The sequence below is a fragment of the Passer domesticus genome, chromosome 4 (genome assembly GCF_036417665.1).
Source record: "Passer domesticus isolate bPasDom1 chromosome 4, bPasDom1.hap1, whole genome shotgun sequence".
Taxonomy (NCBI): domain Eukaryota; kingdom Metazoa; phylum Chordata; class Aves; order Passeriformes; family Passeridae; genus Passer; species Passer domesticus.
Window position 1 is genome coordinate 51,713,563 of NC_087477.1, and position 21,367 is coordinate 51,734,929.

The 21,367-nt window shown below is 42.0% G+C and overlaps 1 long non-coding RNA gene across 5 annotated transcripts in view; it reads right to left on the reverse strand.

Annotated features, from left to right (window-relative positions):
- The window catches only part of LOC135299196 (uncharacterized), a 32,652-nt gene that overhangs the window by 8,731 nt on the left and 2,554 nt on the right, over nt 1-21,367 (reverse strand). For 3 of the 5 annotated variants that reach the window (XR_010361233.1, XR_010361229.1, XR_010361227.1), the window contains exons 2-3: nt 15,297-15,632; nt 13,607-14,097 (exon numbers count right to left, since the gene is read on the reverse strand). This is a non-coding gene — a long non-coding RNA (uncharacterized LOC135299196). The remainder of the gene's footprint in view (nt 1-13,606; nt 14,098-15,296; nt 15,633-21,367) is intronic. The other 2 variants (XR_010361228.1, XR_010361230.1) reach the window with 2 other exon arrangements.

Below are 21,367 nucleotides of genomic sequence, written 5' to 3' on the forward strand. Positions count from 1 at the left end.
TAATGAGGCCTTGCTGCTGGTACATAGAAGTTTGCAACTAGGAATGGACCCCGAGTGCTACAGGTTTCCAGCTTTTGGTTACTGGCAACAGTGGTGTATGTATACATTCCCTGAGATGGAATGAAAAAGTCTGTATAACTCCCAGGTAAGGCTCTAAAGAGGCTTTAGCTAAACTACTGTAACTGTCTGCTCCTGTCCAAAAGGACAGTCATATCCCTTTCACCCACCTCCTCCCAGCCAAAGTCTTCCATTGCTTGTGCCAGCTCTTACATTCATCTGAACCTGTTAGGAGCCACTCTGAGAACCCAAACCCCTACTTCCTAGAGATTCATTCTCTGTGGCTGGTGTGCCTTCAAGCACGACTCTGGGCCTTAGAAGAGAATAGGAATGTGCAGTCAGGCTTGGTATGAAAAAGAGACAGAAGCAGGATCTCACTGACCAGAACCAGTTTAAACAGCTGTTCCATAACAGTTTCAGTCACCTACTCCCTCTGTGGCCCAATAAACATTAATTATTTAGTTAAACACAAAGTAGAACTAACTCAAGTTTGAGTTAGCCATACCTCACACTAGCAGCAGCATTCTGGAGTTCTCCCTATCGGAGCATTAGAGAGAGAAGTTTAACTCTCCAGGCTGTCAGAGCACTGGAAGCAGTCTCAAGGACCCAGGGAGGACTGCCAGCTGAACGAGAGGAAGTGGGGTGCTCTGCAGGTAGACGTCTGCCCTGCTCCAGAGATTCATTCTCCTGCGTGAGAAGACTCGCCTGCCAAAACGGATAGGTACATTTCCACTAACAGTTGTCAAATCAGTGACTCCTGACTAGAGAAAATAAAAACATTTTGACAGAAAATGCCTGACCAGCACTACACAGTAAGCCAGAAGCTGACTTATCTCATTACACCTGTAGTGCCTTAGAACTCCATTTTCTGACTAGTCAAGGTGTCCTTTTGAGATGCGGTGCTGATGTTAGAGGCACAGGGAACTGGGACAGGCAGCCATGAGCTTGAGGAGTTTCAGTTAAATGAAAGAAAATACACTTTAAAGTTAAATATTTTGTCAGAATTACATTTTTCATATTATTAATAAATGATAGCTATCACTCCTGATATTGGAAATCCGAATAAAGGAAAAAAAATAAAGAAAGCAGGAAGCTAGTAGAGACCAGATAAAAGACCAGTACAGTTTCACTGAATGAGCTCAGTAAAGTAAGAAATGGCAAAGAGTGGCCATGATTTTAAATAAGGTCTTCCAGATTTAGATGGTAGGAACCTAACTCTCCTTTCAGTGAACTTGTGAACTTTACCACCCTGTAGCTGCAACTGCAGAAGTTCAGTCATTTTAAAGTAAACATGGTATAAACATAAATGTAAATAAAATCAAGTCACAGCATGCCATACCTTTCAGGCCTATTAAGACATACCTCATGTGGTGCTGTGAGGCACAAGGCCAAATGAGTTCAGCAATCCAAGAAATAAAATAGTGCCCACAGAGTGGCTGGCGTTGAAATCTGGAAGCAGGAGGAATTTGTATTTCCTCATTTCTGTTGGCATATACATAAATCACTGCAGCTCAGTAAAGAAGCACCACTATTTTTTCCAGAGCCCTATTTAATTTCTCAGTCAGAGCAGACAAGAAACATTGAGCCAAAACACTGTGGATGTGATGTTAGGTGACAAAGAAAGGGAAATGTGGAGCTGGCAACCCATAGTTAAGAAAGGCTTCTGAGTCTGGGTCTTGCAGCCCACACATTGCATCAGATCACATCATGCCTTAGCCCACCAGAACACACAGCCAGAGGAGCTCAATTAAATGTGTATCTATACACAGGAGGTGCAAGCTGTAATGCTGCTGTAGGATTTCAGGTGGTACAAGCCCCATCAAAGGGTTCATACAGGTTCAGCTGCTGTGACTAATGGGATTTATACAACCTTTGATCAAAACAGTTCCATTGCCAAAACATTTGTACTGTACAAAATTTGTAAGACCAATTAGGATATGACAAGCTATCCACTGAAATTCATGGATAGAGTCACAAGGTTAGGAGTTTTAAAAAAAAACTAACAAAGCCAACTGCATATTACAGTCAAAACCTTCCATTATTTATCAGTTAACATGAACAGTACAGTGGTTAATGTTCATATACATCCCAACTCAATACCCCCACCACAAAACTGCTTGTGTAGTGGATCTTTTTAGGCAGTAGGAGAGGCTGAGGCTGTAGAGGGGATGGTTTGAGCAGTATAACATTGGCTTTGCACTGTCTGCCAGACCAGAAGACTCTTGCACATAAGGGGAAAAGCCATCCAGCTTGGCTCCCTGACTAGACTGACGCATAACGCTGCTGCCCAGGGGGAGCAGTTTCTCTGCACCACATTGCAGGCTTGGGACTTCAAAAGACCTTGCTCTGTGAATTTGCTTCAGGGCTTGTCTGGAAAAAGCTAAAATCATTACTCAAGATCATGCTGTGGCATATGTACTGAGCCAAGGGTCAGGTGGAAAAGCAGAGGATTTCCTAGAGCTGGTGACACACACAGCCTAAATAGGAGAGGGAAAGTGAAGTGGGGAAAAAACCCAAAAGGAAGTACTAACTAAAGGAGATGCCATTGATTAAATAGACCACCAGTGGCAAATAAAGGAGCGGGAAGAAATTCTCTGTACCTCAGTGTAGAACACAGGAGGCAATGTCGCAAGGGTTGGAGCAGAGGAGAAGAATGGAGGCCCTGATCTTTCAAGCAGTCATGTACCAAACCAGACCCCTTCTCCATCTGGCCCTAGGCACTGCCTTCTCTCCCTAATATGGCTCCAGAAGTTAAAAGAATAGGCACAGGTTGAGGACCAGGGTCACTGATCTCCGTAACTCTGGCTATAACCAGTTACAAACTTCTGTTTGTCATTTCCAAGCAACCTCAAACCTCCATGGAAATAACAGAGGGACAGGGTCCTTTTTTCCAGTCTTCAGACCACCAAGCATTTCCCTTAAGTGCTTTTGCAAATGCCTGAGAAGACCTACATGCACTACATGTTCACAGGAGCAGCAAATAAATCTTGTTAATGGTATCTTGATAATCTGCATGCCCAGAAAGAGCACTTATTACTTCCTCAGGCTAAGAAGCACCATCTAAGAGCTTTCTTCTCGTTTATTTTAGGACATACTCTCTCGCTACTCTTCTGGGGAAAACCAAGGTGAAACTGTTTGCTCTTCCCCCTCACAAACTTCTAATTCAGGCTGTAATAACTCTGGAGCAGTATCTGTCGGAGGTATTACTCTAGGCCTAGGTGGAAAGCTTCCTGGGGTGAAATTATACAATTACCAGCCCACTGCTCCATGGTCCCACTAGGCAAGCTGGCCCCAGAAACAGCAGTGAGAGGTTCCTGGGACTGCCTAGGCACCTTTCAAGGCCACAGCCCTTGTAGTACTTCATACCACAGGGGCACAGAGGAGGTGAGGACAGCAGAAGTTCCTAATAAAACTTCATTCTTTTGAAACATTGCACTTTGAAGTGCTCATAACAATGTACAAAAGAAGCCAAGCTTTATCCCTTTTACAGAGAGATTATAAGAGTTACAGGCACAGCAGGCCAGGAGCAGAGTCAAGAAACAGATCTCAGGTCTCGCAGTTTCTACAGGCCTAGTTGTGGGAACAGGCTGTAATCATGGAAATCAACTCAGAAAGACAGTACCTCCACAAAGGCTCTGATATTTTAGCACTAATTCCAAAAACATTTCCACCAACAGCAGTGGGAGACTTGAATGCTGATGTAATTTTCATGGAAATTAGGTTTGAAACAGGATCCACAGGTTCCTGCAAGAACCTCAAATGTTAGCTTATATTACAGCTGCCTTTCAATGAGCATTCAAGCCAGTTTCTAAACATCAGTTTAGAAGCTTTCTTAGTGAGACATGTCTTCAACCAGTCAGCAGATGCTCTTAGGAAGTTTTCCATTTATGTGAGATCCTTTCTACAAAGAGATCTTCAAAGCGATAACAGTGTCTACTTCTGATTAAAAACCTAGCTTAGTATGATGATTGAACACCACTGGGTACATCTTGTATAACACATACTGATCAGCAGAGCACTGAACATTCAGAAAAAAAAGTTTTCTTGTCCTGTGAGGTTTTATGAAATTTAGTATATTCAGTGGTTCTTGACTGAACACGCATCTTGCAGTCAGCAGGCAGCCCTGGACTGACTGTTCAGAAACAGCCATTCCTGCTGTACACCCCTGTCCCAAACATACGAGGAGTCATGGCAAAGATCCTCTAATTTTCCACTGTGGTTAGAGGCATCGGCAGTGGTTAGCTGTCAGCAGCTTCCAGAACTTGGAGCAAGTATCTGGGAAAGCCCAAGTCAAATTTTATTGTCAGTGTTGAATGCACTGCTGCATTTACACCTCTTCCATTCAGTGCTGCACCAAAAGCTATGCCACTGTAGCAGGAGACCAGGTTCCTCACATTTCTCAACAAAGATTTGAAAGTTTATTCAAACCACATCATAAAAGAAGTGACCTATGCTTCTGTATTTTAAGCATCAGATGTGATTTCCTTATGAGCTGCCGCCAAAATCTTCCTGGTCTCTTAGGTAACCTGCCTACCTTGTTCTTCCACAGCAGAATCTTCAGTGCAATACCCCGTGCAAAGGGTGCCTTTTTTCATGTCTGTGTCTGCCCCAACATTATCAAGAGTCCAGCCAGATCCCCACATCCCACAGCAGTGCTGACTTCCTGAGTGATTTGGGGGCCTGCCTGCTGTTCATGTAATGGGCTGTTAGGAGAGCAAATCTCAGCTGAAGCATAGATGCTTTTTTTATTAGCACAGATTTTTGTGCCACTTGTACCACTTCTCTGGGGAGGAAAGAGGGAACTATCTTCCCTGCAAATATGTCTACTATACAGACGAAGTTTTAAGAGCACATAAAAGCTGCTGCCATTGCTTAGGAAAAAATAACAATGGTATAGACATGACAGGAGATACATTTGGTACACAGTGAAACTTGGGCAAGCTACAGAGTCTGACACCTAATGGAGAAAGGGTCAATGAAGGCAAAAAAAAAAAAATACCTTGGGAATCTCTGCTTTGCTTTTAAACTAGAAATATTGCCTCTTGCCAGTAGCCTTTGGTGTAGTTTTCACTGTGTTCATATGGCAGCTATTCATTGTTGGGTAATTATCTTGTTTTATTTTTCTACTTATTTATTGAATAAATCAAACTAATACAATTCCAACCCACGATTGCCATGGGAACACTCCAACAAGGACAGATGCAGTCTATAGCTGCAAGGAAAGAAAGCAGACTTCAACATTATTAAATTATACACAAGACAATCAATACAACTTAACACAAACATCCCTTGCAGGCGCTGAACTAACTATCCAGAAGGGTCAGCCAGTTACTTTAGAGCCTCTTGCAACACCAAACCTTAACAACCACCATCTCATGTTTCTGTAAGAGCAAGTGCTCCAGAATGCAATCTTTCTTGCCTTTCCCTTGTGTCCTGCTAAAGGGAATCACAGAAATCATGAAGTCTAGTTTTCCACCCCATAGAAATGACAGGTATTTTTCCCTCCTCAAATCCAGTAGATGTGTTGTTCTAGAATTTCCAGAATTTTCATTGAAAATTTAGGCCTAGTGAAAATAACACACTTAGAATAATTTCAAACAGTTTCTGAAAGCAGAAATCAAATCAATTGCAAACAAATCTAAAAGGCTTAACTTGATCACTGTCTCTGCAAAGATGGATGACAAGGGACAGGAAAATAGAAGGCAGAGAGGAGAGGAGATTAAAGCGATAAAGAGCCTACAAAGCTCATAGCAATTTTTCTCCTTAATTTCCTTGTATTCAAGGTAATGCCACTGAGAGGAAGCCAACAAAAAGAATTACATGCACTGCCCAGACTGTGTTTGTAAAAGGCAGTCTCATCAGTCCTGATTCTTTCTGTCACTGGCAGTGAGGGCTGTCTTTCTGGACACTGCAGAGAGAGAAGGTGCCAGGCATTTGATTAAACCAGACCACAGTCTCCTTAAGTCCCCCAGCTGGGAGCCATCTGGCAGTAACTTACTCTGTGCAGGTCATCCTTTCTATTGCAATGCCTTCCCAGCTGCCAGAGTGCTGTGATTACCCTCCCTGTTTATATCCCCTTAAACTTGTCCCAGCAGTGCTGACAAGACCCCCTCACCCCTCATTGCAAAGTTAGGAACCGGACTCATCTCCTTTCTGCACTGGGCATCCTATAGCAGTCCTGAGTTCTCTTTCTTTGTTTCTAGTCTTCTTTGCATGACAGTTTTTCAGGAATTGGCTCTATGATTGAACAATTTCTATAAACACTTTGCAGCAGAGTGAAAGATAACATTCATTTGCTTTGCTCCCTCCACCCAGACTCTGCTGGTTCTGGGATTTGCTATTTCATTTCCAGTACCTGCAAATATCATCTCCAGTCCCTAGTGAGAAAGATACACTGTTTCTGCATGGCAGAACTGCAGCACCAAGTGTGCAACTTCAGAACGGTGTAGACATATCTTCCCTATTTTGTTAACCTTCCCATTCTTTTCCTCTGCCCATGCTCTGTAGCAGCAACTTGATGATTATGTGGCAAGATATATATTTTTATACCAATTTAGCTAAAACCAGTGACTGACTCAAGGATGGCAGCCTGCTGGGAACCTTAGGAAGGTGCTTACTTTCTTCATTGCAATGAGGGTATTTAGTTTAAATGGGGTTTGTCAGGTAGATCAGAATGCTTGCAGAGAGCAGAACAGACCCAATAATACTGTCAAAGGGCTGTCAAATCTGAGGAAGCATTGATCTGGAGTATAACTTTACAAGGACTCCTAGCCTCAGCCTGGAACCAAAACTCAAGCCCTGGAAAGCCTAGAACTCTGCAAGTTCACATCTGGGTCCAATCAGACCACTCAAGCCCTTTTCCAAGCAGAGGCAAACTGAAAGGCATGTGGTGTGCTGGGGAGACAAACCACAGATGTTTATTGTACTCTTGTGCCCTCAGCAATTGTTTTAATGGGTTGGAGCTCCTGGGAGGCCATTTGACTTCTGTTCCTGTCTGTACTGTTCTCTTGTAATGCTGACTGTGCAGAAGCCAAAAGCTGTCAACGATCTGCTTCCAGTGTTATTTCAAGAAAAGGAAAGTGAAGTGACATCTGATCTGCTGAGAGAGGATGGGGAGGAGGGGTATTTTTAAAATATAAAGCAACAAAAATCTGCATGGAATCAATATTAGAGTTGATGCCTTCTATCTCTGGAAAGGGCAGCTTAGTATGAAACAGAGGTTTCCTCTTTCTCTGTTGCAACAACTATACATTAAAAAGACTCATACTTACTTTGCCAAGACTACATTGTCAGTAAGTGTTTTGAAGCTCTGCAATAATGATTTTTGTGCAATATTACATTTTAATAATTCAAATAAACTGTGGAACATTATTATCTCTACAGCTAAGTAAATACTTTGTTGCAACTCTAGCCTTGGAAAGCATCATCCATTTCAGTGGAACGGTCTTTTTGCAGAAAGGAGCATTTTGGAACCACTCTTTGCCTTCACAATGAGCGCCCTGGCTGCTGCTGATCTCCTCCAGTCTGTGCAGAGGGGAGAATTTATGTTTGTGAAGATCGTCATCATGTGAGGAATTTTCTTTTGCTGTCTGTTGTACCGCAACACCTGTGCGAGCAAGAGGATCCATCCATACCTGTCAGGCATTTAGCTCCTTTACTTTATTCTACAATCACCAAAATACAGTTTGGAGCTAGAACCTAGACAATGCCTACAAGTACCTGGCTGTTCAGGCAGGAACAACACCATGGCATTTCATTTTTTAAATGCCGCTACAGGATCTTGGTTTAAGACAGAGTGGGAACTGTAGAAGTTACTGGGGTGAGGTATTAGTTCTAGCCATGAGTTTCCACAGTTCTTACATCCAAGGGTCACACTGGGCAGAGAAGGAAAGGGCCTTCCTTCCTCTTTGAGACAAAGCACAAATGGTGAGAGACATTTTTAAAGGGCACTAGTGAAGGATGAGTGGATCAGGAAGAGAAGAAAGACTCAAGGACAGTGGAGGTGACGAAATGCTACAATTTCACAGGAATAAGTAGAGCCCTCCAGGAAAGAAAAGAACTAGACAAAATTAAAAAAGGAAATAGAGGTCAGGACTGAAAAAAGTGTGATTCCTCACAGGAATTTGTTTCAGGGGGAGAAGAGCTCAAGAACGTATTGCTTAGGCTAGAAAGTACACTAGGGAAGGCTGTCAAATGTGAATGTTAGCTATGTAAAAATATACTGTTGGTATTGTTCATCTGGACTAACATATGGCACACAAATTCCTGGATCTCCCAAGTCACTGTGAATTTGACAGACTGCTTGAAAAGCATGAGGATTTCATTTAGTGTTCACCTTAAAGACAACCCTTTGTGGGCACTGAGATTTAGATAGTAATAAAAGTGCAAATTCTCAGAAAGGGAAGGAAAAAGTCTTCTTCTAGTGAGGATAGAAAGCTTTTTTTCAGTTCTTACACAAATGTGACAACACAGAGACTGATTTCTCTATTTGTACTCTTAAAAGTATGTTCCATAATTATACTACTAAAATTTGGCAAGGCTGTCTGATCTATTTAGAGTGGAACAGTAAAGACAAAGGACATTATCTAATCTGCTTAATCATGTAGCCCAAGGATCTCTCCACTGTTTTGCATGTAGTTTTCTAAAACCAACCCTCAAAAGATCAGGCTAGATAAGATGGAATATTATCAAAATCAGAATCACTAATGTATTGCTAGGAAATGAAAGAAGTTGCTGTCTGTGAAAGTGTAACAAAACTACTAAACTGGAAATGGGTGACTGGCTACAATAAATCAAAGATTAATAAGATTTAAATCTATGTAGTTTTTTATTTATAGCAGAGAACTGAACAGGCTAATATTTTTCATTCAAATTTACATAAAAAGGTTCTTTACTGTCTGCTAGGACAAGCAGAGCCCTGGTAGGTGCAAACTTCATTCCCCTGGCTTGTTGGAAGTCACAATAGCCATGCTTTTGAGGAATGTGTTGCTATGACAAACAGCAGAGTCAAAACTACTCTGACAGGTAGAAAATTTGCATTTCCATTAGTGGGGCCTTTGTCAAATGAAATCCCTAAAGGCAGTGAAGAATGTGTGTGGAAGGAAAATGCAGTGTATTAATTTACTGCCCCACCCCCACCTTTCCTTATACCCTGGATAGTTCAATGAACCATAAGTTAAGATAAAAGGTAGGAGGAAAAGATTTACATTCCTGATGGTCATACAATAAAGGGATAGTAATTTATGCATGCTTTTGCCACCAGATAGCCCAGAAAAGAAATTATGTAGAATAGCTTGGCTGAGCCACTTTTCTCTTCTAAAAAAAAAACCTGGCCTATATGCTCAAAAACTTGGAAAAATGAGCCAAATTTTTACCTTTTTTAAAGTTTATCAAAATATGGATAGACTTCAAAGGATAACACCTAATCTTTTTGACTGATGTCATTTAGAAATTAATTAAAATATTATTGATTTTAATGAGATTCCTGTTCTTTTATGCTCTGTGAACTCTGGTTTTCATGGATTAAATACTTACTAGAAATTAACAAATCATCAATGGAATTACAGATAAAATATTATTTAATGTGAATAAACACATCATAAATTGGTTCTAAGTTTAATTTGGCCAGCCTTTAAAACACATCAATACTTTCACAACTAACCCTCATCATTTTAGGATGTCTATATCATCCTGCATTTCTTCTTCATTTATATCCAGATATTATTTATCATCAAAAGTCACTTTATTTTGAGACTGTTGGAATTAAATTCATGGATTTGGCATGAGGAATGCCAAAAGAAAAAATATTTTATTAGTTCATATTGTTTTTCCCAGATATGTTTGAGCATTTCAGGATAATATATGCATTATTTAAACTAACTTGAGAGCATACAGAATGTCTGTTTTCAAATCTTACTGGTTTATCAGCGTGTTCTTGCTCACACAGTCCATCCCACCAAGAACTGGCCCCTTCCTCAGCACTACTTTCCCTTCTGACACCCCTTCCTTTATTCTGGTGCACATGGCTGTACAGCATGCTAGCTGAGCTTGTTGCAGTCCTGGCCAAAATTTACTTTAGCTTATCCACATTATTGTTATCATGCAATGCCAGCAGTTTGCCTGGACTTCTGCATTCAGATGTGGAAACAGGATCAAAGCTCTGAGTCATTCAGGGAGAATACTTTTGCATCTGTGAGTACTGCTTTAGGAGAACCTGCAATCTCTTTACCATTTCAGCTGCTAATGAAAGTACCTTTCTTTCACCAAGAAGTCTTTTCAGGAACAGCTCAGATATTTACATTCTCATTTTCATGCAAAACTCCCATAGGTTAACTCTATTGATCACAGCTCAGAGAAAACAAATGCCAAGTAAAATTATAGTAATTCTTGATCAGGCATACTTCTAGTTTATTCCTCCTCCTGTATACAGTCACATTGTGTTGCCACATGTCCCTGTGTGGTGCTTGTAAACCATTCCTTCAAAAGAAAATCCCAAAACTTCATCCCAGCCAGTATGGTTATATTGGAACAAAGGTTATGGGCCTCAGAAGCATAAGTTGTGAGTTAATGGGCCTCAGAAGCATAAGTCTTAATAATATCTTCTCCTGCAATTGGATTTCTGTTGTAAAGTCATCTAGGAGCTTTCAAACAAGTTTTTCCTGGAATAAATGAATATGTTGTGTGACCATCACATCCTTCTCAAAAAATCACAACCCTACCAGAGTGACAGTGCATTTTACAAGCTTCAATCAGTATGTCTGTGATGAAACTGTACTTTCTTCACACTGTATCTGTCTAGATGAATTAAAGAACTGTGAGACCATGCACAGTGGGTAGGATAGCATCCTATCATCTATTTGCTCAGAAACAGGTGCAAATTGCTTTCATTATGTTTTTATAAAACACTGGGGTTCCTACAGGCTCTACTAAGTATTACTTTCTGCTTTGGGCTCTTTCTGCCTCTCTACTAATTTATTCCTGCTTCACTAACTTTATTGATAGCAAGGTTTTTCGGCATTTTTTCTTATTTTACTCCCCTTTTCATACAGCAATAAATATTATTCAATTCAACAAATGCATACAAATGATTTCCATTAGAATTTTAATCTACTTTCAAAATGAAAGAAAAGCTTTGTATAAATCTTTTTAAATTACCAGAACATAAATTCAGACAGGGACATCTCCACCTAGGCTGAGCTGGTGAGTTCACAGACTGCTGTCCTCATTCATAAATTAATTGAGGTCTCTAGCTGCTGTAAATGAACAGTGCATCCTGCAAAAGATCATATCTGTCAAGATTGCAGATTGGTTTCTATCAGAGTTTGCAAAAGTCAGAGCTCACAATGCTTTCATTATGTCTATGAGTATGGCTTCCCAACTGGAAAGAAATGTGTTTTGTTCAGTTGGGCCAAGATTTACAGAAAGCAATTTTGCTCCATGCTCCAGTTATGACAAAACTACTGAAAAATGTCATTTCATGATTTCTTTCATTCAGTCACCTTTTTACTGACAAATATGTATTCTTTCTGCTCCATGTGTATGCACCAACTGTGACATTTAATGGCCAAGGAAGGTTAATCACAGGTGGGTACATATCCCCCTTGGATATTGCAAGCTGTACTGCATTCACTGCCACTTATCCATTATAAAGTAAGCATGGCTTTAGCTGACTCACACAACTACCTGTTTTGTATTACAAATTCATACATTTTTAAAGGCTCTGTAGGGTTCAGAGCCCCAGACAACATATCCATGAATACCTCTTAGACATCTTAAATTACATTAAGGTTGTGACAGAGTGTGGAGAGAGTCAAAGGCAAGGTGGATAATACTGAGTCCTTGGTTTCTTTCCCTTTGATGTTGCCCTGTTAATCTGCAAGCATGTGAGGGGTGGAGTAAAGAAAAGAGAACACCAGTTCCCAGAGTTTGGGAAACAGAGGTTGTTTTACTTTTGGATCTTATTTAATCACTGCCATATTTGAGAAAAAGGTCAGGGACCCTTTACACATAAATATCAGTTTGTAAGAGATTGAAAATTAAAAGGAGGGTAAGACTGGCCAAAACATCTCTTAACACAAGTGAGTAGATTTGGTCTATTTCAATGTACAGGTAAGGGACTAACCCCAAACACAGCACATGCACATGTGTCCTTCCTTGTTTCTGTCAGCCATGCTGGACCTTCTCTCTTCCCAGCTGAAGCTGTAGAGGAGGAACCCACAACTGACCTGAATGCGAGCTTTCCCTTCTACCTCCCTAAGAAAAGAAAAATTTCCTTGTTGGGTTATGCTGAGTGTTGCCCAACAACTGAGCATGGCTGTTCTCTGGAAGCAAAAGAAAGACATCATACCAGCTCTTAAAAACAATGGGGAGATTTGCTACAACTACAAATGCTGCTCACAGAGAGGTCCTGGTGATCTTGGTACACAAAAGAATAGTGAGGAAGGCCTAGAAGGGCATGCTATGGTATTTTCTTCTTTAAATACACACACAATCTTTTAAAGAATGCAGATTATTTATGTGCTAAATGTTAACCTGCTCATTAATCTCTGTTTAAAGGCCTTAGCCTAATAGTGTCAACCAGTTAGAAAGGTGGCTGCCAGCCACAAGAGCTAAATACATTTTCAAAATTAATTAATTATCTGGCAGGCTCAGTAATCACTCTATTATCAAAGCAATTGGGTCAAATCAGCTATTTTATTAAATAATCAGTATTTCTGACCAGTGTCACACAAGTGACATTTGGCATCCCAATGTCATGTTGTTGTTCCTTCCTACCATGAGACCACCACACTGTCAAACCCTTCTCCAGGGAAAATACTTTCAGGTGGAAACATCAGCAGTTATCCTGGTAATCTAGTTTATAAAGCATTTAGAATAAGTGTTTTAAATGTACAACTGTCCTGCACTGGGACCAAACAGCAGGAGGAGAATTTCAGGCTAGAAGTTTTATTGCAACAAATTGCAGATGCTTCAAGATGTGGATTGCAGTGGAAACTGTGGTAGCATGTTCCATAGCAGGGACAAGTCAATATGGTGCAAAGAAAAATCTCTCCTAAGCAAACACTCCTGCCAGCGTTTTCTGTTTTATCAGCCCATGTCTGATATATATACTAGCATGTAGGTATGTACAGCACTCCACTAAACAGCAGCAGGAAAAGGAACAAAGAAAGAAAAAACCCTCAAACCTTCAAGTATCTGTTGGCTTGGAATACAAATCAAGCTAGAGATTTTTGTGCAACAATGGTTTGGTCCCCAAAGCTGTGTTACTGCTACAGGTGTGCAGTGACACTCTCAGAATAAAATTCCTCCACGTATTTAATTTTCCTCCTTTTTTCATTTTGCCATACTTAGTCCCTTAGTCCCATAACAGTCCCCTGTTACAGGCTTCTGAGTCAAGTAGTCCCTCTCTATAACTTCAAATATTTGAGAACATGTAGTGACATTCAGGCCATTTTGAGTTCTCCCCTCATCCCTGGGTTTCTAATTATCTTTACATCCTCTGTGTAATACCTAAAGCTGAAACTGCCCTAGACAGGACCTTAGCACCTACCAGTATGCAGGATCCCTTGCAGAACAGTCCTGTGATCTTCTTTCTTCTCCGTGGCATAGTCCAAAAGTCACACTTGGTTTTTTTCCACTGAATCTCATTGCAAACTCATGTATTGTGTTCTGTTGGCTAGCTCTTACACTGCTTAATAACCTTTTCCTATATTTTTCCCTCACAGAAACTTTCAGTGTTTGAGATTATTTTTTTCCAGATGCAGTAATTTTCTTCTCTCTTTTATCAGGGTAGAGAAGAGTGGTTGTGGAGGCTTGCAGTGAGTCAAGGTAGACTTGAGGGCAATTACTTGTGTAATTGCTTGGAGCAAGACCCAATCAGCCCAAGTAACTCCTCATTCATGCTGGAAGTTTAACACAGCTGAATGTGATACTTTCTGCAGACACAGCTGATGAAAGAAACGATCGCTCTATCACACTTTAGACACATTAGTCTCATGTACCACTTTGGTTAGAAGTGTTTGACCTTGATTCGTCCACAACCTAAGAAAAAAGGGGGGAAAGTCAGTGAGACTTAATGACCCTCTTTCCCTCCCTGTCCCCTTTTCCCACTAAGCATTGGCTGTGAATATCTTTGGTATTTACCTTCAGGTGACTAAGTTGCATCTTAAATAGACCATGTCAAATTGAAATCTTGAGATAGTCAATGGTGAATCAGGATAGAAATCAAATAGTAACTGCCTGAGTCTATAGGAACATAACCTCAGTAATATGCTGCTATATGTTTGTTCATCAAACTGGGGGGGAAGTGTGTCTGTTAACTGATACAATGCTGATCCCCATTAAAGTGCCCACCTATACATACCAGAAGTGTATTTGATTAGATTGCTGACAGTTTTGATGGTCCTGACAACTCCCCTAATGAAGGCTATGCCTACCAAATGGATTAAGACCTCATCAGCTCCAGACCCTGGCATCAATCCCTTCCTACCTTTGTTTTCAGCAACAGTCTCGTGATGATTCCCATCTCAGTAACTCAGAAGTTCTAATGACCACAAGACAGAGGTAAGTACAGAGTTATGCATAAAGCAAGAAATTTAGCTCTATAATTTTTTAATTCAAAGGTGGTTGATGTATGTGACCACCAGGACATTTTTATTAAGTTCTTGCTTAAAAGGCCTTAGAGAAGAGATGTAAGAGGAGAGCTAGCTCACACAACTGGTGTGTGTGTTTTTGTCCTTATAAACATTCTTTGAAAGTGGCAGAGAAAGGGATTTGAGAATCTTGACCACTAAAACAAACAAAAAAAATTAAGGGAGGGTGCTTTGTGCATGTGTCTGTATTGGGTTTGTGTGACAAGGCTTTGGTAATGAGAGGGGGGCTACAGAGGTGGCTTCTGTGAGGAGCTGCCAGCTTCACCTTTGTCCAATGGAGCCAAAGCCAGGCAACTCCAAGATGGACCCATCACACTGGCCAAGGCTGAGCCTCTCAACAATGGTGGTAGTGCCTCTGGGGTAACAGAATTAAGAAGAGCAGGGAAAACCCCAAAATGACAAATTGAAGCCCGAGAGAAGAGGGAGATATGAGCAAGCAACAGCTCTGCAGACACCAAGGTCAGTGCAGGAGGGAGAGGAGGTGCTACAGGTACCAGAACTGAGATTGCTCTGCAGGCTGTGGTAAAGACCATAGTGAGGAAACTGTGTCTGCAGAACATGGATATCCATGGTGTAGCAGGTACCCACCTGCAGCCTGTAGATGACTCCACGCTGGAGCAGGGGAATAGCCAAAGGAGGATGTAAAATATCCTCTGGGAAGGCCATGCTGGAGCAGGCTCCTGGCAGGACCAGTGCACTGATGGGGACAGGAGCCCATGCTGGAGCAGGTTTGCTGCCTGGACTCATGGCCCCATGGAGGACTCACACTGGAGCCATACTGCACCCCACAGAGCAGACCCACACTGGAGCAGCTGTGAAGAACTGCAGCCCGTGGGAAGGACTCACACTGGAGAAGTTCACGGAGACTGTCTGTGTGTGAGGGAGCCCATGGTGGAGCAGGGTGCAGTGTGAGGAGTCCTTCCCCTGAGGAGGAAGGAGAGACAGAGACAGGGTGTGGTGAACTGATCACAGCCCCCATTCCCTGTGCCTCTGCACCACTGACAGGGAGGAGGTGGAAACTTGAGAATAGAGTCTGAAGGGAAGGGAGGGTGGGGGAAGTTGGTTTTAAGATTTGTTTTTCTTTCTCATCATCCTACTGATTTTCCCAAGCCGAGTCTGTTTTGCTTATGATGGTGACTGCTCCAGGTGAGTGATCTGTCCCTGTCCTTATCTCAACCCACGAGCCTTTCATTCTGTTTTCTCTCCCCTGTCCAGCTGGGAAGGGGAGTGATTGAGTGGCTTTGGTGGGCAGCTGGTGTCCAGCCAGGTCAACCCAATACCCTAGGAGTATTAGAGGGATTCTTTGTTAGGAAAATGTATTTCTTTATGAGAAGTTTCCCACTATTGCTATCTCTCTGATATCATCATAATAACATTCTCCTCACTGAAGCTCCCATCCATAGTTTTCAACAGAAACAGGATTCAGGAAGCCAAATTTAAGAAATTAATCTACACCCTTGGCTGCAGATACACGGACTGGAACACCATCCCACTTCAGGAGCCTGCATCAAAATGTGCTGGCAGTAGAACAGAAAGCAAATGTTCACATCAGTGCAGGTAAATTCTACAGTTTGGAATAAAATTACAAGAGAAAGAGCAGCTTTTTGAATACTATACTGCTCTCACTTAAAAGCAGAGAGAAGGGTGGAATTTTAGTGCTTTATTAAGGGAGCATGTAGACCCAGCTGTCCTGTGACACAGACTACACTAATCACCAGCATCCAGCTCCTAGCAAGCAATTAATCTCTCTCACAATCTAGCTTTTAAATGAAAGGTGCCTGCTCCTTCTAAAGTTATTGGATTGTGTTCTGACAATAAAGTTAAATTACACAAGGAGTATCTAGAATACTTCCACACAAAATCAATGTGCATTATTTTATATTTTGCTTTCTCCCTTATAACTTGCATACTCACACACAGGTCTATGAAAGTTTGTGTTCAGTAAGAACACAATTTCAAAAATCTACTGCTGCCTCAAGGAAAATACTGAAATATATTCTAAGACCAAAAGAACTCTATTTATCAATCATTTTTCTTCCTTACCTCTTTTCTATTTAGAATATTTGCATGAAAATGGGATATTTATTTCCCAAGAGTTCATCAGCTGCTCCTGATATTATATAATTTCCATGGACACCAATTGTATGTGATGTTGCAAGCATATGATGAAAGGATATGGAATAAGAAAGAGTAAAAATCAGCTGCTCTACTCTTTGATTATGCTTTTGAGCAACTCCATAAACAAAACCTAAAACTTTATCTATCAACCCATCACCCACACAAATAACCCACTCAATCTCTCTTCCTTCCAAGCCCTCTTAGCACAAATATCCCCACATATTTAAATGTGTTCAGTCTTTCCAATATTATCTGCTACTCGATGAGAACAAAACTCAGGAATTTAGAAGGTGACCGAGGAAAAAAAAAATATTTAATTTGTATTTTTAAGCCAAATTTTAAAACTTATTAATTCAGAGATTTAAATGTTAGATGTCTCCATTAAGAAGTCTTGCTAAGGTATTACTTTCAGTAAAATGACTAGTAAGAGAGAATTATTGTTACAATAAAAATCTATCAGAAATAACAAAAGGAAACAGCAAGTTTCAAAATGTATTTGTTTCATCAGTAGGTACAGCTATTTAATGCAGTGTGCCTGAACAGCTACAGAAGACTGAGCTTCTTCACTGTCTGATGAGGATTTTGATACCTGGGTCTTTTAAAAAATCTTTTGAAGACTATCTTATCTTTCACTTAAAGCCGTTTCTTATAACAGGCTTTGGATGAACAAGTTTTCTCACTTTGTAACTATACAAAAAATATTTTTCAGTTAAGCTTGATCCGACTATGACCCTGGGATTTCAATTTAGCTCAGAAAAGAAATGTCTAGAAGCAAATGGCAGAGTACAGCTGTAGTCTCCATTTATCCAAGGAACCCTGATGTTACTCACAGGTGAGACCTTGCAGTATTTTGATGTAGTGGTACTGTGCACACCCATACAAATGCAGGAAGAGAGTCATAACTATAAAGCCTTCACCATTTTCTATGATCCCTCTTTCCAATATCTCAAAGGAAAGGAGATGTTGCACAGGGAGGAAAACACATACAATGAGATCAAGAAACTTGGCCAGAGTCAAAGGCAGGGTTGGAAGGAGAGAGGGGTCCCACCAGAAAGCACTAACCACAGAGGCACAGTCCTGGTCCGAGGATGCTCAGAGCATGGCAGACAGGAGCACCAGCAATGTCTCAGTGTGTTTTTCCAAGCTCTAAAAACATCTCACCAGCATCTCTCAAGTCATTCCGTAGTTACACTTTGCAAACAGAGTCAAACTTCTCTATGAGCAGCTAAACATCACTGACCCCTCAGAGTCCCCTCTAATTTTGATTTTGTTTATCCCAGGCTCAGGCAGCATGCTGAAGGCAACCACAACAAGCCTCCTTGTAGCTTGCAGGCTCCTGCCCAGCAAGCCCATGCAGTAGCTGAGGAGCTGATGATGTTAACCCTCAGCTCCAGCAGAGGAAGAGCTTTCTGCCCTCTGCCACAGAAGGTTCACTGCAGATCCCAGGCTGGGGCAGCACAGGGTGGCTGCTGCTCAGCCCCCGGGGCAGGCGTTGTCCTGCAATTTTGTAGTCTCCTCCCAGAAACTGAAAGTCAAGATATGCATGCCCTGCAGCACATAGGGACAAGGCTCCAAGTATGCAATTTCTGTTCACTCTACTTCCAGTGGTCTTAACATTGTCTCTGAGTTTAACTTTTTTATTAAACTTTGCTCATCTGCCAAGTCTCATTGCCTGACATCAAGGAGATCAATCTGCCTTCCTTAAACACAACTCCTGGCTCTTTTGAGAGGCTTCCCTTTTTAGATGTTGGCCTCCTAAGTTCCTCTCCACAGCCTGTCTCCCCTGCTGCATCCTTCAACAGATTTTTTCAAATCAGAACAGACAACCCAATGTAGGCTGACATGCTTTTTGCAGTGCTCACTGCTCACATCTGAATGTTACTGCCCAGTCTGCAGGCATTCCTGGGCGGCACAGCCGAGGAGAGCAGGGACCAGAGGTGTCTGCTACATGTGTATAGGCATGCATGCTGGAAAGGACTCTTTTTTCTGCAGTCAGAAAAAACAACATGGGTGAGGAATTTCCTAAGTATCACTGCCAGAGAGTTTGAAGTACCAGGAGCAGAAGATGTCTGTGGGATAAAAAAAAAATACATAAAAGAAAACCAAGAAAAAAATCCCACAGATGTTATCAGAATCTGCCCTCTGTCTCTTTTGGGAGATCTTTCTTTAGAAAAAAACACATTTGGGTGTGTGAACGCATGACCTGCTCTCCCTTAAATGCCAAATTTTCAGAAACATCATTCATCTTACTCGATATTCCTCCTCTGCCTGAGGTGAAGTCAGTCAGCTCTGCATGCCTGATACCAGTAGTTTTGCCTTAACCTTAAAAAGCAGTTGAAATAAAACAAAAGTGAAGCTGCAATTCCACACAGGTATTTTGACTTTATAGGGAGTTACCCATTAGAGAAAACTGTGACCTGAAACAGCTCTCTTTTGCTCTTCCCCAGTCCATTCCCAACCCTTCTGGGGATATGTGAAAGAATACCTTAGTTACTTCAGTCTAAGCTAAAAGTGCATTTAAAATCAATCCAGGTAATGTGTAGCCTCACTTGAGGGCAGACTCTCAAATTGGAATATTTATTACTGAGCTGTAAAGCTCTGTTTTCTCAGACTTTGTCAGAAAGGAGATATTTGAATGCCAAGAGGGACATCAGGCTCCATCTCTTTATAGACCTTGGGTCAGGAAGGGATGTAAGTACATCATCAGCTTTAGCCCTGCTGACTTAAAGGATAGTTAAGCACATATTTTTTTCTGTCATGAACAGGAAATATGTAGTACTATATTCATCTTAGCTGCAAGGGGAATATGCAAACTCACTTATACAAGCTACCTAGCTCACAGCAAAGGGTAGGTGCAGCTTTTCTTGCACTCTAGGCTACGACCAACAGAAAAAGGTCTGGCCAGAAGTGAACAGTGGGATCAGCCTATTGAGATTTTTGTTCAACACAAATGTATGAAAGTACCATTTTATTATGCCACACAGCAAGAACCATCCCTGACATTTTTCCTGGTGGAAAAGGACCTGGAGATACTGGATGACATCTGTTTGAACATGAGCCAGCAGTGTGCACAGGTGGCCAAGAAGGCCAGTGGCATCCTGGCTTGTATCAGGAATGGCATGGCCAGCAGGACCAGGGCAGTGATTGTCCCTCTGTACTTGGCACTGGCGTGGCCACATCTCAAGCTCTGTGTTCATCTTTGGGCCCCTCACTGCTAGAAAGACATTGAGGTGCTGGAGTTCATCCAGAGGACAGTGATGCTGATGAAGGATCTGGAGCTCAATTTTATGAGAAGCGGCTGAGGGATCTGGGGGTGTTTAGTGTGGAGAAAAGGAAGGAAGCCCAGGGGAGAACTTCTGGCTCTTCACAACTATCTGAAAGGGATTGTAGCCAGGTAGCCTTTTTGTTTCTTCTCCCAGGTCATAGGTGACAGGACAAGAGGAAATAGCCTCAAGCTGTGCCAGGAAAACTACATATTAAGGGAAATTACAGAAAGGTTTGTAAAGCATTGGAACAGGCTGCCCATGGAAGTGGTGGGGTCACCATTCCTAGAAGTGCTCAAACAATGTGTGGATATGACATTTGAGGAAATATGGTTTAATGGTGAACATAGTGGTGGTAGTTCTAGGCTGATGGTTGGACTCCATCATCTTAAAGACATTTTCCAACCTCATGAGTCTATGGTTCTATGATCAGTGACCTCTCTCTGGGCTTGTCACTCCTAGGGTGCCTAGGATCCCAAAGGCCCAGGCTCAGGCAGATGTATCCTGCTGGGGAGTGACCTGGCTCACCCGTGCTCATACAAGAGCACTTCCAACAGGAAGATGAGCCAGCATGAGGGGAAGAGCAGTGGGGAAATCCTGTTTCTAGAGCCATCCTACCTGAACCATGGTGTTGCCCAGGAAGAAGAGAGGTGTCCCTCAGATGGAAGTGCTCAACATGGCTCCCACTCTTCTCAGCACAACATGACCCTGCAGGGGCAGCTGTAGTGCTGCCAGACCCCTTATTTCAGAAAAGGGCAATGAAAGGAGAGAGACCTACAGCCCTGCCAGGTGAGTAATGACCCATGCTGACCCATGGCAATGCCACTTCAGCCACAATTCCCTCTTGCTCACATCTCTGTAGAAATCCCTGAAGGGAAAGAGGCTCTGGAAGAGATGATGGGGTCTGCAGGAAGAGACAATGAGAGGATGTAAGAGGACAGGGAGAGGAGGAGGAGGCAGTAGTCAAAGCATACACCTGGAAGTCACCAGGGGCCACTGCACTGTGGAATCTACTGGCCAGTTTTATTTTCAGGGTAGAGATGTGGCTCTCAGTGGGATATACTGAGTCACCCTCCTTTGCAGTCCCCGAAGTCACTGTCCATGGGACTCCCTGGAACAGAGGCTGTGTAGTCCAGCTGCATCCAGCCTACACAGAAATTTCAGTGTACTCCCACAAACCAAGCAACATGTGCTCTGCAGTGATCTCTTGGTGACCAGGCACACTAGGAGCACTTAGGAAGCCTGTCCAGTTCAGAAAAAAATTATTCCAGTTAGCAC